Below are 13,139 nucleotides of genomic sequence, written 5' to 3' on the forward strand. Positions count from 1 at the left end.
TTTTGTAGCCCCATGCTCTGTTCCCAAATATGGATGCGGTCTTCCCTAAGCCTGGATCCGAGGATCCAGAAGGAAAGGCTAAATGGTTTTATATCTTTGAAAGCAAGAATTACTCTTTTTTTCAAAACTTTCAAAATTTCTTCCTTGCAACCAGGGCTTGTTTCAGGGGCAGGTGACTTGGGCAGTCGTATAAGGCACTGAGCTCAGAGGGGATCCTCCCTTGAGTTAATGCTCTGCATTCACCATCTTGAATTCTTAATGATTTTTTAACATGGAGTCTGGCATTTTCATTTTGCGCCAAGCCCTGTAAATCACGTTGCCTGTCTCATCTACAGCCCAGTTTGGGATATGTGTGTTTGTGGTGAGCGTAGGATAGAAAAGTTGTATTTGTAAGGGAATTATGACCCATTCTGGTTTGCAGCCTTTTTTTTTTTTTTAATAAAAACTCGTTCTAGCATAAGAATATGTGTTTAATTCTGAGTAAAAGAATCTGTACTATATGAGAAGCATGTGGTTACACTGAATTCAGTATCTCACCTTTGTGAGTTAAAAGACTAGCCATTTCTCAGTGCCTTGTGCTATTTTTGGCTTATAGATCCCGAGACTCCAAAGTATGACCTTTTCTAACCAGTGCTTGCCTTGCTGGCAGTGAAGTTACCATGGGTCAGGGCCCAGATGCTTCATCTGTTGTTTTCCCTGTGGGTACAGAATGAGACTTCCTAATAAAGTAAGGAGTTTCAGACTTGTTTATCATCTTTCAACTTGATAATAATTAAAATAAATCATCAAATTACTTCTAGAAATTTCAGGTCATTACATTCAAAAGACCCAGTGTTATTTTTCAAGGTAAATGTTGAAAAATGCCAACATCGTAACAAATTAGTTTATCCATTTAATCCTCAGTAAAGTCATAATAAAATATATATTGAGTATTTGAAAGAAGACATTAGTAAATATTTCATAATACAGTTATAATTATTAGCAAGATTATCAACATCAGGTTTAAGATACTACAATGAAGAAAAATAACAATAAAATACGGGAAGAACATAAGTAGTTAAGTTATAAAAAAAGATAATGTAATTCTTAATCTCATTTGTCAAGGAATGTCAAAAACCAGAAGTCTACTTTATTCTGTAATTTAGAGTGAGGCAGGGGCCAATTAAGCCCTGTCATCTAGTTCTGTAGCTCTACTGTTGTTTGTAAATATATATGGAGCGCTAGGCATGGCTGGGTAGTTTTGACCTGTCTTCTGCTCTCTGCCTTCGCAGAGAAGCAGACCAGAATGCTGACCCTCATTTTGAAAGACTGAGTGATGTGTTTGGGGGTCTTTATGCTTTCTTCAGACGTCAAAAACTCAAGGAACTACAAGGGGCCACATGGGCAAACAAAATGGGTGTGTGCCTGCGAGGGGACTGGGATGAATTGGAGACCCATGTCCAGTCTCAAGTGGCCAGCCCTATACAGTTGACCGGAGGGAACAGTGTTGTCAGAAGTTCTGATTTTTCACAAAGTGTAGGTCGTCTTCACCGAGAGATTTGGAATGTTGGCTTGTGAATAAAAAATTTTTAAATTCCACTGTCCAAAAAGCAAACAAGCATCTATGGCTACATGTTGCCATGGGTTACCCATCTTCAGCCAGTATCCTGTGTTCTTTTGTGTGGCCTGGGGCGTGGATAAGAGTAGAGGGCAAGGAAGACATCTTAGGGACCTTGTTTCCAGACTCAATTTGTTTTCATCAGCTAGAGTAAACAGATGCCTTTTTCATTAGGTTATGGGGCAACCCTTTTCTTGTTCGAATTTCACATGGTTCCTTATTCGTGGACTCCAGTTGCCTAATTACAAAATAGGAGTGAAAACCTCCTGGTCTTTACTTCACATTGAAGTTTAGAAAAGAAAGCAGTAGGTACAGACATTTCTGACTGAGCAGTGTGCAAAGAACAGGACCCCATGGAGAAGAGGGGAAAAACATAACTGTCTGGCTATTATTTGACTTAATCAACATAAAAGCTCTGCATACCATTCTGACATATATAATGGAACTGAGCATATTTTAATGGGGAAATGACCTAAGTGACCCCATCATTCTTCACCTTGAAATTTTATGAAATCAAATAATTGACTTCTTAGGATTTATGAACTATTTTCCTTATTGGTGAGCTCTTAGTCTAAGCTAAGTATTTTTGATCAAGTTAGTAAATAAAGCCATTATCATTTATTTGTATATAGAATTATAATCATGCCTGTGTACAATTTATAACTGTGGATGTTAAATTTTATGGAATCAAATAACTAGAATATTAGAATAATCTGTGTCTCCCACTAGCATCTTTCTTAGATTACCCATCTTTATTTCTGAAAGCGAGCCAAAATTGGTTTATTTTGATGGAAATGTGCGTGTGTGTGTGTGTGTGTGTGTGTGTGTGTGTGTGTGTGTGTCTTCCCAGAGAGCAGCTTTTGATATTTACAGACTCAATGCTGTGGCCAAAGTTCATTACAGGACACCCACCTTCAGGGATGCATATAGTTCTTGCAATTATCCCTAATGGATTATCCCTAATTTCTGTCTTCCTCCTTGCTCGCTGTTTTCGTTTCGTGCCTACCTCATTTTCCCTCTCACCAGCTTAGTGACTGTCTCCTAGGACTCTCTTCAAAGCCAAGTGTAAATCTTCTAATGATTGACTTCTTTTTCTCCAGTTTTACGCTTCCAAATTTTCCTTCTGAACCATCAGAGGCCATCTTCCCATCATATTTCTTTTTCTTCCTTCCCCTGAATGTTTCCTACTTAGCCCTATACTTCAAACCGTTTCTTCATTCCTTACAGTTTAGTATACTCTTCTTTCAGCCCCACCTTGTTACCTAATTTCTTGAATTCTTAGATCTTTTTCTTGCTTCCAACCCATTTTTCTTCCCCATTCAGAAAAATGCTTTTTTTCTTCACTGCATCGTCTCTCCTGAGAATTGAACTCACAATTTCCCCTCATCTCTCTCTGCCCCCATTTTGTCTCTTTCCTCTTTCCTCCTCTTCTTTCTTTGAGCCTTCTTATATTCTCAGCTATTTTCAAAAAGCATTTAAAGCAGCTTGCAAAGATGTTTTCAATAGAGTGAATTAAAGAAAGAAATTTAAGAGCGAGACATGAAGAGAGTTGGGATAGAAAATGTGATGTGAATGAGAAGTGAGGTTAGTACACAACCTCAGCCGTAGTCGAATTCCCTGGGGACTCCTTGCTTTTTCCTCTTGCTTTTCTCTGGTGATCTTTCTCCCTGGAAGCACGTCAGAGAAGACTTCCCGGAGCTCAAGGGTCAAAAGGCACTGTGATCACTTAGTCAACAGTTTGTTGGTGCCATAGCTAAAAGCTGGGGTGACAACAGCTGGGCTTCGGAGAGTGTCCAAATACCAGCCATTTTATTACTGACACCAGAACTTACTGACAACCGCTTTTCAAAGGGAAAATGCCAGTCATGAAAGAGTTGGGTGTCACCTCCCAATCTGCTTCTAGGCCTCATCACATGGTCACCCAAGAATGGATCGTGGGTCACCCCCAGTTGCTATCAAGTCGCCTCCGCCGGACTGCACTTGCCATTCCCTTTCTAGTTTTGCAAAAGCCCTGTGAGAATTTTCCAGAGCTCTCTTCCACCATTCCCTTCAGGCCCTGGGCTAGAGGCCACTTCTGTCCCTGGAGTTTTTTGGGGCTTGGGACCATGGCAATTTCCTGGTGGCTGGTTCTACTATTGATCTTGATTTCCTTAACTATTTCTTCTTCTTTCTTCTGGAAGTTTATGCCCGTTTCTGGCATCTGCCCCGTTCTCTATGAACACTCAAGCAGAGAATTCATTTGATTTTTTTTTTTTTTTGCCTCTTCTGGCAGTAAATTTCCCTTGCCATTTCCCTGACCCCTTGTTCCTTACGTACTTAAAAATGTCTTGTTTGTTTCAACCTCTTTTATAATTTATCTTGCGTTCATTCTGCACCTTTGCGCGTCTTATCATTTTTTCCACTGCCTTGATTTTCCTCTGTAATAGTCAAGGACCTCCTCCACCTGTATTTTATATCTTGCCTAAATGCCCCTTCTTTGTCTTTGAATGATCTTCCGGACCCCAGCTTCCTCTCCCCTCATCTCCTCCCTCTCCCTTGCATGCCCTGCCTATTTATTTATTACCAGGTACTGCCTATTGGCCGGTAATCACTTACATTGCTTTTCCATTTTTTTTCTTCTCCCTTGCACCCTATTGCTTTATCCCACTGTCACTCTTGCATTAATTTTTCAGCCACCTACGACTCTTCTGAGTTGAGATGACTTGCTGCTGCCTCTGCCGCAGGCGCAGTGTGACACAGAAATCCAGCCCACCTGTCTCTTCTTTCTTCTTGCAATGAAGAGCCACGTTATTTCAAGTGCCTACCCATCGTATAAGAAATCACTCTCCAACCATATGGCCTAACTTATGGCTGCAAATAAAAATTCCCCAATGTTTTGCTCCTCACAAGTTTTCACTTCCCCAGCACAGCTTGGGAAGTCCAAGATGTTAAAATCCCTACGGAGTGCATATTTTCATGAAAATTCACTTTCTACTTCTAGAATATTTCTTCTACTCACAGAGACTTGACTTTTCAACAGCATTACAGAGAGCGTCACAACTTTTCTAGCCTGACGCCCACCTCTGCCTGTGCTTCTTTTTTAAGGAAGGCAATTTTGAGTGGTTGACCCAGTTTGTTTTCCTCAATTCATGGGCTAGAGGAGTTATCCTAGTATAAATATAGGCTTTAAGCTCTTTTTCACTCTAACTTATGAATCAAAGCTCATATTAAAACAAAAAGGCGTATTTCATTTAAGTGGATTCTGTTTCTGGGGTCTTGTGTGAGTGGATGCAGGGCTACTTTCTACAGTGCTCACAGTGGTAATACTGTAACATTGCCTCAAACTCAGCCACTCATGTGCAAAGCCAGGGCATTGTAAGCAGTTGGTGGCAGCCGCATGGGGTCCCTTAGGACCTGATCCTTCTCCAGAGATGTTATAGAACAGCTTTGGAATTAAAAATCGGCACTAAATATACTTTGGTGTGGTGTATATTAGGGAGATAACTTCTGTAATTAATTGGCTGATTGAAGTGATTGACTCATTCATTGATTCGTTCTTCATTCCAAAGACTTTCTGAGGATAGGAACAACGCTGGCCATATCATCACTTTGATCCAGTCCATGTTCACACAGTTTGGTAGAACTAATTTCTCCAAGGCTGTGGTCCATACCTGGTTATTAGGTCTTGACTTGATTATTGTTGACTGAGAGGTTTCCTGAGTTGTGATTTCCTATGTAGTCATTAGAGCATCCATTGCTTTTGGAAAGAAATCAGCAGACATGGGTTATTCTCCGGGCTCCACGCCTAGGTCACCGTGGGGTAAATGACTTAACTGTTGATGTCTCTTTTTCAGTTTATATGTCTTAAGAGCAGTGCTTTTCATTCTCTCTGGCTCCCAGTGATGCCTTGAGAGTGATAGGACATGGCCCTAGGAAGCAATTGAAAGGAAGAGCCGAATACTGGTTAAGTAGATTTGCACTTACGATGTTAGATTTAACAGCCTTGCCTGGTAGATTTCGAATCACCGCTCCTTTGAAAGCTCTACTCTCTGAAGTCTTCTGGAATTCCCAACATATGATGCAGAGATTATAGATTTACCTGTCCTAACATCTTAGAGAGTGTTCTAGAAGACAGGGACTTTAAAATTTATTTGATGGCCATCCCTTCCACTTTTTTCTGTGTCCCAGTTACACACTCAAAATGATCACCTCTGAAATATGATGCTGAATCATTTATTAACCTTGAAAGTATACCTTGGGTATATGCAATGCTATGTTCTTACTGTTAATTCTTGGATCATGTTCTCAAAGGTGACTATATGTAGCACACATATAGTGTGGAAATTTTCCCTTTCCTTCCCTAGGAAAACCAGTAAACAACGTTCCCATCCTTATCGTAGTTCCTGATATTTTTTTTTACAAGAAAAACACTTTATTCCACAATTAAATATAGGATGGTATCAAAATAGCCCTAAGAGGAGTAATATAGATTTACATTTAAACCAAGGTTTAAACACGTGATACTGGACTCTTTTCTGGGCAGATCTGGTTAATCTGGAGACATCCTAGGTTCCTGAAATGTAGGAGTGAGACCTGAAAGCAGATTCTGTCATCCTCACAATTTTGCCTTTTGCATTTTCTCAGTCCCTCTTATCACTCTATCCCAGCTACTTTTTTAAAAAATTGAGATTTAGTTGATTTACAGTATTATATAAGTTTCAGGTGTACAACATAGTGCTTCACAATTTTTAAAGATTTTACGGGATCTAAGCTACTTTTAAGAAGCCTTAATTTGCTTTGCAGAGCCCTTGATTCTTCAGATTCCATGATATTATACTTTTTGACTAAGGTGGAGACAAGATCCACAGAGCAGACTGGTGAAGATGGGTCGAGTGTTGTGGGAGAATCATTAGAAAATAACCGAGCTTTCCCCACCCCCTCAGCCAGGAAGGGGTCGGAGGACCCTGTTTCTCCAGTGGCTTCTGTTCCTGCCACTCAGCACAGAAGTTTCAGATGGGGCCAACACACCTTGAAGGGCTAGCAATCTCCCTTCTTACCTCTAAAGATGAGCTGTTTTTATTAGTCAGCTATCGCCTCAATACCATCCATAAAAAACTACCGCAAAACCTGGTGGCACACAAAAAATATTTCTTGCCTACATGTGTGTTGGTTGGCTGGTCCAGGCTCGGCTGGGTGTGGCTTAATTTGTATCTGGGTTCAGGTCTGCTTCATGTGTCTCCTGTCATCCTGGGACCTGCAGCTCCAGGAAGCTCTTCTTATGGCCATACATAAAGATAGCAAGCCTGCTTAGCAAGCCAATTTCCAGTTGTTCTAGAAAACTCCAAGAAGCCAAGGCAAGTCACATGACAAAACCCAAAGTCAAGGGGTGGGAAAGAGAATTTTGTTGACCAGGAGGCCATGTTGAGGGTGTGACTATTTAATACTACTGTAGGAGATCGGGGCCGATTGTTAAATATACCGCCGGCTCTGATCAAATAACATTAAAACTATTGGACATCCTCAAAGACTAAGACACTTAAAAAAGTGCCTGGACTTTTAAAGGGTAAATATTAATAAGAATAGCATACATTAATTTTTATGGTAAATTATAAAATAATAGAATATTTTCTATTATTCCAAGCTCCTCCATATTCTATCTTAGTTGGGGTCTCAGACCAAATGTAGGATATATGTGAGTGCGCTTGTATTTTTAACCATTTATCGAGCACTGACTCTAAGCTAGGCATTATGCTAAGTAGTTGTATGTTCATTATCTTATTTAATCTGTTCCCTGTTCCCACGAATATGGCATCATTATCCACTTTTGAGAAGTCTGAGCCTGAGAGAGCTGATGAGACTTAACCAAAGTCACAGAGCTATTAAGAAGTAGAAGCAAAAACTCACCGGGTGGCTTCAAAACATTTTCTCATATCTACTGTGCTATGTCCTGCCCTCCCATCATATGAAATCAACAAGCTATGACGTCGATGTTATCATTTTCATTTCACGGATCTGCAAAAAGAGAAACAGACAAGGAAAATGGATCCTGGTGCACAGGGGTGGTGCTAGCACCAGAATCGTCGTGTCCTAGACCCAGTCCCTTGGTGGCTTCAGTGCTGGCCTCAGACTGACTACTGGGATTCATTTATTTTTTAACCCCTTGTGCTTGTTGGTGTTCTGTCCCTTCTTCCTACTGCCTCTTTCTCTCTGGGTTCTTTAGTCCTCACCTAGATAGAGCTGCTTCTTTATAGATCTCTTGGGAGGATGAGCTGTGATGAAATCACATCACTATGCTTCCCACCTCTCTGCCAATTTGGGTTTATTTCTGTTCAGACACGGATTTGGCTGGCAGGGCTGTTGACAGTTATATGCCGAATCATTTCAGGTTGTTCCCCAAGCCTGGTCCACAAAATGGAATCAAGCAAAGGATACTCTGACTGTTTTTAGGAGGCACACTCTAGAGAACAGAGAATGCCGTGCTTCAAGGGCCAGCACCTCCTGGGGCTGGGATGATGACAGCTCTGGACTGATGTGTGTTTAAAATAGATTTATATATGTTCACGAAATGATTTTCTAGAGTAGTTGTGGAGGGGAAAAGAAGCCACAAAAAGCAACTTGAGGGAGGAATAACTTGGGCGAACAGCAGCTTGACTTACTTTACTTTGATTATTGGGGGTTTTTGTCTAAGCGTGTACCGATAGGCTAAATCTCGTTCCGTTTATACCTCCTTCTGCATCTCTGCTTCAAAGTTGTGGAAACCAGCGGCTTCCCTGAATTTGATGGCTGTTAGATGAACTTGGCTCTCCCTGAAAACTTTCTTAGTACCTCCCAGGAGCCAAGGGCAGGCAGGCCCTCCTTTGCCGGGATGTTATTCTGGACACCACGCCCTCCCTGATGTGAAACACCCTCCTCTGTGGTCAAAAACTGGAGCGAAAGAGCCAACCCTGAGGCCGGGATTGGGGAGGAATGTGAGGGGCCACCCCTCCCTCTAGGCGTTCATGGCACCATGGCCACCGCATCACTGAATCCCAGTGTTACCAGGTTAACAGAGGTTAAAAGAAATAGTGACCTGAGACCAGCATAGGCTTGGAAACAAACAACTTGTCATAAAGTTGAATGTAAGAGGGAATGAAGTATTAAGTCGGGAAGGGGTTGCAAATGCGGCTTCTCTTATTGATGTTCTGGTTATGGTTCATTGTTTACTAATATCGGGGTAAGGGAGGGAGAGAAACACAAACCAGATGGAAAATAAGATAAACATGCACAGTGGGAAAAGCAGTGAATTGATGGTGGGGAGACTGGGCATTGTCCCTTTTCCATGGGCAGTTGTGTAGTTTGGGGAAAGTTACTTAATTTCCCTATGCCTTCTGTGAAAAGAATTAGGGCCGAACCCAAACTGCTTCCTATAGAGAGTTGATTTGAGGAACTAATGAAATAAAATACATGAAAGAATTTTGGAAATGGGAAAGTCCTATCCAAATATCAGGGTTTATTATTCTTTCTTAATCCTGCCATTCCACTGCCCTCTCCTCTCAAAGAACAGAAAAAATGTTGGCACAGGATAATGTTCACAGTTTGGAAGGAGAAGTAAGTTGTTGCCTTTGCACCCTTCATGCTAACATCTGTCACCCCAGCTCTGACAGCTGCTTCGAAGTTTCCACTCTGAAAGTAACAAAACAGGGTTGGGTCAGCCCCCAGTCTCTACTCTGCCGTGATCCAAACCTTATTAAAAAATTAACATCTCTTTTTTCCATATGCTTGGAAAGAGGCCATGAAGGAAAGCTCTCGACAATCTTTTTATCCTGTTTTTCATCTGGTTTGGGTTTCTCCCCTCCCCCACCCCAATATTAGCAAATTATAAAATATAACCAGGACATCAATATGAGAAGCAGCATTTTGGAAACCTTCCCCACTTAATAATTTATTCCCTCTCACACAAAACTTTGCGATGAGTTGTTTTGTTTCTCAGTACCCCATCCAAGAAAATCTCCCATTCAGTAATATTAATAATAATATATTTTTAAACCTTGACTTCAAATTACAGTAAGTGCCAAGAGGCTTTAGTTGCTATTTTGTTGAAATAATATCAGGTTCCCTGCGATGCTTTACATAGCTGTCATCTCTGTGATATGATACTTCTGTGATTTATTGACTTACTAAAAGTGCTGTCATTGACTTGTCATAATAAACTTTTCTTAAAATATGAAAGCATAGAACATTGAGTAATAGCTCAAACCAGGACACAGCCTCAGTTAGGTTGTGGATTTGGGTTTGGCGGCCTGAAGTTCATCTCTTACGCCTTGAAGATGAAAGTTCGGCCTTCGCCTCCTCACACTCCTTCCTCTGCTCCCCCTACCCCCCGCCCCAGGCTTAGTTGTCACCAAATAGATGACCTGAAGGACTGACCATAAGTTTCAGCCCAAGGGTCAGTGCTGTGTCTGGAAAGGCTTTCCAGTGGCCTCAGCAGAGAGAATTCCAAACGCTGGGATTCTCACCCGACTAATTTGTCTTTGTCAACGGGCTTTGCACCCACCGGGGTGGTGGAGGGGTTAATCTTTTTCACAAAGGGAAACATAGTTGGCCATGGAATCTGAGTTTTTTGTGCATGGAAAGGGGAGCAGGGAGGAATTTTGAATCAGGGACTACCCAGATAGAACCATGAGAGCGTGGAAGATTCGTAGTTAAGTTTCTGCCTCCGTTCAGGGATCTGTACCTCTGCCCCTGTCATGCCTGCCAGCTGGTCCTCTTGACTTTGGAAGGAGGTTGATCCTGGTGACCTGACCACTATTATCCATTGAAATATGCATACTCTGACTCTGGTCTTCCCAGATTCAGCTGGCTGTTCTGATAAGTTTGTGGTGATGGGACAGGGTTGGGAGATCCTCCCCATGTAATATACATGTATTTAAAGTGGAGGTTTAGGTAAATCAGTAAAGGTACAAGTCCTAGATCCCAGGAGTATAGGAGTGGGGTAAGGTTGGGGGATAAGGGAACAAGAGAGGTAAGGGGGATAAAAAGGAAAGCTAAAAATAGAAATGAGAAAGGACAAACAAGAAAGTCAAGTGATAAACCACAATCTTGAATAAGGAAATGCAGTAAAGCATTTATGGGTATATATTTTTATAAATATATATGCACAAACACACAGCCAAAGCCCTAACAGGTTAATTAACTGTCACCAAATTACCTTTGAGAGTCTAAATTTTAATGTAACTTTTAACCAGATCAAATCTTATATAAACTATTAAAAAATTTTTTTGGTTTTCTTTATCCACAGAAATTCCACTTGCATAGAAGGGTTGAGTGAGAGATTTTGTCCATTTTTTAACTGAGGGAAACACGTTTTGAGAAGAAACCATGTGTATCTGTAGCAATATATAATACACATCTTTGAAGTTTCATTACACTTTAAAATCATTTTGTCACGTTAAAAGTATAAATATATAAACGTATTTAAATATATGAAGAATTTTGAATGCTCACAAAATGACCATGCTTGGACCATCTGGAGATATGAAGGCTTGAACAAGGCTCCAACAAAAAAACCCAGCAAACAAAGTATGCTCAACAAAAACTTGCTTACCGACAGGTAACAAGTCAAGGTGTGTGGTAAGAGACACAAAATTTATGTAGAGAAAATGTTTGTGTTTTAAACCAAAAATTCACTTGAGAAAGACTCCTGATTTTGTTGTTGTTATGATTTCACATTTCGAGAATAAAAAAGAAAAGATACAGAAATTAACTTTCCTTATTCAACCAGCCCTTTTGTGGCTAACGCTTGGTGTTGTCAGTGCCAATGGATCAAAAATATTGAGGGCCGGTCAATTTGTTCTCCCAGGACAGAATGCTAAGAAATCAGTCACTAAACCTATATCACAGAACTGCTCAGAGAATGAGATAGAAAAGCATTTTGAGACAGGAATAAAGACACAGGCCTACTAGAGAACAGACTTGAGGATATGGGGAGGGGGAAGGGTGAGCTGTGACAAAGCGAGAGAGAGGCATGGACATATATACACTACCAAACGTAAGGTAGATAGCTAGTGGGAAGCAGCCTCATAGCACAGGGAGATCAGCTCAGTGCTTTGTGACCGCCTGGAGGGGTGGGATAGGGAAGGTGGGAGGGAGGGAGACGCAAGAGGGAAGAGATATGGGAACATATGTATATGTATATCTGATTCACTTTGTTATAAAGCAGAAACTAACACACCATTGTAAAGCAATTATACCCCAATAAAGATGTTAAAAAAAAAGAAAGCATTTTGAGAGAGAGAGGGCTTTCAATGGCTCTATAAACATAAAATAAAATATTTTCAGTTACCGGTTACTGGAAATGTATGAGATGGTCCTCTTATTGCTACTCTAGATCTTAAGCCTCTTGAGAATAGGCATGAGATAATCAGACAATCAATAGGCTATAGGGTCCAGGAGATACACTAGGCACCGTGAAGATTCTTTCTTTTTTTTTTTTTTCTCCTGCAAAAATATTTATGGAGCTCGTATTATCTTCTAGGTCCTTTGGAAAGTGCAACCAACGCAGCAGTAAACACATCTTAAGATTCTTCATGGTGTTTACATTCTAGCAGAAAGAACTGATAAAACATGAAGAGTTGTTTTTTTTTTTTTTCCTAAGCCTCAAATTGCTTACAAGCTGGATTGGATTGAAAAGAAACACATTTGAAAGAGCAAAGGCGAGATAGTATATCATAAAAAGGGCATATGTTTGAACACTTCAGAACTTCTGAAGAATAGAAATCCATGAGCTATGGAAGACTTTGAAAGGAGATCCAGTATTTTTGGCCTTGAAAGATGAATGAGGTTGAGAAGGGAAGAGGGAAGGGGTTCTTGACAGGAGGAGCATCAGTCGGCAGGGATGAGAATAAAGGGGTCTGCATCCTCTTTATATTCAGCGGATCTAGTTGGGGGCCAAGGACTGGATGGGCATCCTACAGGGAGGCACCCTTTCCTGTTCCTCCTTTAAGCTCTTATTGTTGACAGAATGAGGGAAAGGCTGGCTTACAGCACATGTTAGCATTGGTAATATTCCTGCAGGATGACACACCAAGGGGGTGCCTTTACCCATATTTGAAATCAATGCCTTGTTGACAGAACTTTTTCTTGGAGCTGGAATGCAGGAAGACCCATGGGTCTCATGTTGCTCTCCCCTGGAAAAGCTGGTAAGAAACCAGGGTTGGACTTGTAACTCACAGGAGCCTGGCATAGGACACAAGGAATTTGGTGTGGCTCACTCAGGAAACCAATTGATTGGGACTCAGATAAACCAAACATAAAATGCAAATCCCTATGCTCTTCTGAGGTTGTCTATTTCAGGACTAAATTTAAAGGTTTAAAGGGATTTTTCCCCTTGGGGAAGAGTTAAGTGGAGAGGAAGCTATGTAAAGGAAAAGAAGTCAGTTCTTCATTTTTTTTCGGAGGGCATTCACAAGGTAAAAAGAATTGTAGATCCAAACTGAAACAGAGAAACACGATTATTTTAGAGAAAGTCAGTCAAATCCTTTGTTTGCTGTTATGGAAACAAAACAACTGCTGAATTGAATGATCC

The sequence above is a fragment of the Delphinus delphis genome, chromosome 12 (assembly GCF_949987515.2).
Source record: "Delphinus delphis chromosome 12, mDelDel1.2, whole genome shotgun sequence".
In the NCBI taxonomy this organism is placed as follows: domain Eukaryota; kingdom Metazoa; phylum Chordata; class Mammalia; order Artiodactyla; family Delphinidae; genus Delphinus; species Delphinus delphis.